This window comes from Rhinopithecus bieti, unplaced genomic scaffold, assembly GCF_001698545.2.
Source record: "Rhinopithecus bieti isolate Rb0 unplaced genomic scaffold, ASM169854v2 scaffold_39586, whole genome shotgun sequence".
Taxonomy (NCBI): domain Eukaryota; kingdom Metazoa; phylum Chordata; class Mammalia; order Primates; family Cercopithecidae; genus Rhinopithecus; species Rhinopithecus bieti.
Genome location: NW_016816842.1, coordinates 321,215 through 326,464, shown reverse-complemented (window position 1 = coordinate 326,464; position 5,250 = coordinate 321,215). Strand labels below are relative to the sequence as shown.

At 43.8% G+C, this 5,250-nt stretch overlaps 1 protein-coding gene across 3 annotated transcripts in view; it reads right to left on the bottom strand.

The window, feature by feature from the left end:
* ZNF148 (zinc finger protein 148) overlaps positions 1-313 on the bottom strand; it is a 153,399-nt gene extending 153,086 nt beyond the window's left edge. For all 3 annotated transcript variants that reach the window (XM_017855347.1, XM_017855348.1, XM_017855350.1), the window contains exon 1: positions 57-313. The gene's annotated coding sequence lies outside the window, so the exon portion shown is untranslated. The remainder of the gene's footprint in view (positions 1-56) is intronic.
* Between the last annotated feature and the right edge of the window lie 4,937 nt (positions 314-5,250).

The following is a 5,250-nucleotide window of genomic DNA, read 5'->3' as shown; positions in this document are numbered from 1 at the left end:
CCCTCCCCCTCCCCCGCCCTCCCCCGGGCCCGGGCCTGCCAGGCCGAGCGCTTTACCGCGAGCGGGCGCCGACTCGCGCGGTCACCGACTGCAGGCGGCGGCAGCTCCAACCTTTCTAGGGGCCTTGAGAGGAGGGGAAGGGGGGAGGGGGGAGAACTTTTGCTGTGGCAGCTTCGGCAACAGCTCCCACCCCTGCGCCTTTCTCCTCTTCCTCCCCCTCCTCCTCCTCCTCCTCTTCCTCCTTCTCTTCCTCCTCCCAGAGCAGTAGAGACGCAGACATGCCGCAGCTAGAGCGCCGCCGCGGTCGCCGCCACTGCCGGCCCGGTGCATTGTGGGAAGCCCCGCACACGGGAAGCGCTCCGCGGCTCCCGCCCTCGTCTGGTGCAGAGACCTGGCTGGGAAGGCACAGTGTGGCTTCGATTCCGGCGCCTGCGTGTCACCAGCCCAGGGTGGCCGTGGAAACTGGACCCGAGCCGCAGGCCCCCCAGGCTGGGCCCGGGAAGAAAGCGGTTTGAAAAAGATCGGAACTGAAGAACTGTCTTAGAGCGGGGGACTCCCTGCTCCTTCAGCCTTAACCAATGCCCAGCGTTCAGAGAAGTGGAGGACTCGGGGATTCGGGAGCGTTTCAGGCCTGGGGAAATGGAAGGGTCGGGGACCTAGGTGAAAGGTTGTTTGCCAGAAATTTCTTGGCTTTTTCACTTATTCTCTCTTAACTAGTCCTCCGCCGCCACCTCCAGTCGTTGGCCTCTACCACCTTCAAATGCCACCTTTTCCGGAAGATGTAGCCCTGCGTCCTTGAAACTAGCAAACCCTATTAGTGTCCGCAAGCTGAGATGCGGGGTGGGGGCATAGAGACGGATCAAGAGATCCGGCCCTGGACCCTCTTGGGCAGAACTTTGTCCTTCTCATTTCACCTAAAGTCCAAACTTTGTATGGCAAAGACTTGGTAATGATCTCTATAGACCTAGGATTACACAGTTGTCTCATCGTTTGGGGGCCCTTGAGCCAAATTGTGACCTCCTTAATGGTGCCTTCATCAGCTAACATTAGGCGACCTGAGGTGCTTGTGCGTACTGCCATCGTTTACAATTATTCATCTTTGTGTACCCACCCTAGCACAAGGTCAGCCATATAACATAAAAGATGCTCAGTGAATGTTGAGTAATTGTGAGCATCTGGAACTTGCAGTTGGGATAAAACGCCTTCATTGCGATTTCTTCATAATAATCTGAAGATTCCATTTAGCGCCTCTCTGCGGTACTTAAACGTAACCTTTGAGGGGAGAGGGAAAAGAAAAGGCATGGAAATACCTATAAAGCCATTTCTGGTGTCCTCCTTCCCTTTTCCACACCCACCTTCCCACCCCTTGCCAACTAAATGTTCATTTGAATAGTGCTTTTTGGCAAAACTCCAAACTCCTGCATTATGCACTTGTGATGACACTGAATTAGATTAGTGTCTGCAAGGTTAATGTTCCCTCAGGCATTAACCTTAGTAAATTGTGATGCCTGTTTAGAAATAGCTAAGGCCCAGAGATTCAGCTTCATTTAGACACAGGTAACTAAGAGCAAGAGTAAACCACAGCTCTACAATCAGCTCTCTGTGCTTTTCCCATTAAAAAATACAAATTTTAATAAGATGACTGCGCATTTTCTGTATGTTAATTGCAACGAAACAGTGATACAAGTTAGAGCCAAGGGACAGTTATCTGGAGGACAGACTTCTGGCAGCTTCTAGCACCTGCAATGGCATCAAATTCAGATGTCATAATAAAAAACACCTCTGGCAGCAAGGAACCCTACTCAGTATTAGGCAGTGGGAAAACTAATAACTGAGGTTACACCCAATGGGCTAGGATTGATTGGTTTGCTATTAGGAATAGATCTAGTTCTCTGCTCAGCAGCCTAACGAAGAAGTAATAGAGAAATAGCTGTCTAAAATGGGCAGAATGAAGAGCACTACAGGGATGGCAACAGCAGAAGCAATGGTGAGGAGCAAGTTTAGGTCCTTTATAAGTTAAACTGGAGGAACTTCTCAGCTTGAGGTTGGCTCTCCATGCTCCTCTTCTCACTTCCCTAAACACCACCCGTAGGTACTCAGCCTACTTACTTTTCCTTTTTTTTTTTTTTAATTTTATTTTGAAATAATTATAGACTCACAAGAAGTTGCAAAAATAGTCCAGAGTCCCATGCTTCCCCCAATGGTGACATCTTATAAAGCTCTAGTAAGACATCAAAACCAGTGTCAACCTAAATAACAGAGAGGCTTTCTAAAAGATAATGTTTATTTGGGAATAGAGCATTGCAATGAAAATATGCATCTCATAGTTTAACTGTCTGCATAGACAAAGGTGTTTAAAGGAAAAAATGGAAAGGATTACATAATTGTTTTGAAATAATTATCCTTGACTATAAAGATCAATAACAAGGGTGACGCCAGTCCGAGGTTGGACAGGCATTTGCTGGGCAGATGTCCTTGCAGAAGTATTTTTTGTGTAAGGTTGTGATGGCCTTTGTACAAGGTTGTGGTTTTTGCAGCCTTTTTTGATAGTTTTTGTTATCAGGCATACAAATGTAAGAACCCTCTCTTTCGTAGCCTTCCCTAGCTCTATTTGTCAGGGTTTCTTAACATTAGTGACTCCATTTTGATTGTGACAACTTTCACACCAGGAAATCGACGACGGTACATTACTGTTTACTAGACTACAGAATGTATTATTTGCCATTTTCTTAACCTGTGTTCTGTTTATTGTGTGTGTGTGTGCGTGTGTAGTTCAGTGCAACTTTGCCTCATTTACAGATCCTTGTAACCACCCCTATAATCAAGACATAGAACTGTTCCATCACCACAAAATAACTCCCTCATACTACCTTTTTGTATTCACAAATCTCCCTCCACACTGCAACGGCTCTCCCAACTCCATGCCTGTCCTCTAGTAACCACTAATCTATTCTCCATCTCTATATTTTCATAATTTCAAAAATGTTATGTAAGTGGAATCATATAGCATGTAAACTTTTGAGATTGATGTTTTAACCTAAACATAAAGGTCCACAGCTCAAGGAAATCTAAAAGGCACAGTCACTTGCAGCTGATGGTTTCCAAGTGGGAATGTGATATTTAGGAAATCAAGAGAAGTCAGGAATCTGAGTTTTGGGGTGAAATCTCCCAAATATTAAATGTTGACAACTCATTGCATTTTTTTTTTTAAGAACACAAAAGCATGTCAGACAAAACAGGCTTGTGGGCCAGATTAAGCCCATAGCCCGCAATATATCTTCTCTAATGTTACCTAACCCACAGAGGCTGGAACCACTGTTCTGACCAGTGAGATTCTCAGGGGCTCTATGGCCTCTTTCCTCTCTTCTGGCTCTGGAATTAGGTCTGAGGCTTGGTCTTTGCACTCCTTCCAGGAGAAGAATGTACTTCCATCTCTTTCCTGCAAAGACTGCACCGGGTCTTCATACCCTCCTCTAGTACCGTCTTTGCTTCCTTTTTTCTAATATTCTCAGACTCAGGACTAGATGGAAGTTCTGTCTTCTGTATCCTTGTGGCTCCCTGCAGCACAAGCCATTTGTCAAAGCTGGTTCTACCTTAAGGATAAACTTGTCCTTTTCTTTGCAAAGCTCTAAATTCATAGCTTTGCTACCGATTAGACCTGCCTCTACTGCATCATTCCTACTGTACCCAGAAAAACATGGCTTTTCCTATTCCTAAAGGAGTTCTTTTCCTGGGACATTTCCCCCTGAGTTCCTGCTTTAGATATGCTTTAGGCCTGGGGAAATGGAAGGTTTGGGGACCTAGGTGAAAGGTTATTTGCCAGAAATTTCTTAGCTTTTTTGTTTATTCTCTCTTACCTAGCCCTCCGCTGGAGCACAAAGGGCATCCCAAATCACTGCTATATTCTAAAATTAATGAATAGCCTACTGTCTCCTACTTAGGATATAGAGTGTAGGTAGTTTCTTGAGTTTGAGACAATAAACACTGCACCTCTTAGAAGCATCTAAAGAAGGTACTAGGTTGCACTAAAGTTCATCAGCTGTGAGATAACTATGGTTTAGAGGAGCACAAGGGAAGACACCACTGAGAGGCCAAGATACACAAGAAAGAATGAAAATGAGGTCTTGGGCCAGGACGATATTAGTGGGTAAGGAAAAAATAAAATAATATAAGGATAATATCTACTAGTGCCTAGAGGTTAGTCTGTTGATTAAGTCCACAGATTCTGCAGCTGAAGTCAAGTGAAGTTAGGGTTTGAATCCTGACTACCACTTACTGGTTTTGCAATCTTAGTTACTTAACCTCTCTGTGCTGTCAAGTGCCCCATCTAGCAAATGGATCTAAGAATAATACCTTCTTTTTAGGGATATTATGGCTATTAAATATTAATAGCATGGAGTAGCTTAGTGTTTATTTATTTATTTATTTATTTTAGAGACAGGGTCTCTGTTGCCCAGACTGGAAGGCAGTGGTACAATCGTGGTTCACTGCGGCCTCAAACTCCCAGCCTCAAGTGATCCTCCCACCTCAGCCTCCTGAGTACCTGGGACTGCAAGTGTGCACCACCATGCCTAGCTGATTTTTGTAATTTTTGCAGCAATAGAATCTGGCAGTATTGCCTAGGCTGATGTCGAACTCCTGGCCTCAAAGTGAGCCTCCCACGGCAGCCTCCCTAAATACTGGGATTACAGGCATGAACCACCACACCTGGCAATGTAAAGCAGAACAATAACTGACACATAGTTAAATGTTCTATGTGGTGTTGATATTGTAGTTGCTATTATTACTATTTAAAATAACCTAAAGGTAATATGAACCAAATTTCCTAAAAATAAAATTCAATAGAGAAAAGACATTAGTTTCTACAAGTGGATTGGGGTGAGGAAAAGAATAGAAACTATACAAGGACAAAAAAAAAAAAAAACCATGATGAGAGAAATGATTTAGATGGGAAAATAACTTTCAGAATGTTTACCATGGAGAATAAAAAGGGTATACAATAGGTAGATGACACTAGGAAAAAAATTAACCTGCAAAAAAAAAGAAGTGCCATTATTCAGATATTTTATTTCTGAGCATAATTTTGCCTGAACAATTTTATAAGGCTGATGACATTGGTCTATTGTAAGGATGCTTGCTACTTTCTATCCAGCTGACACCAGTGAATCAAGTGCCTACCTCTTCTTTCCCAAAGTTTAACCAGAGTGAAGACAAGTTAACTATTCATGTGTTAAAGCTGTGGGTTTTCAT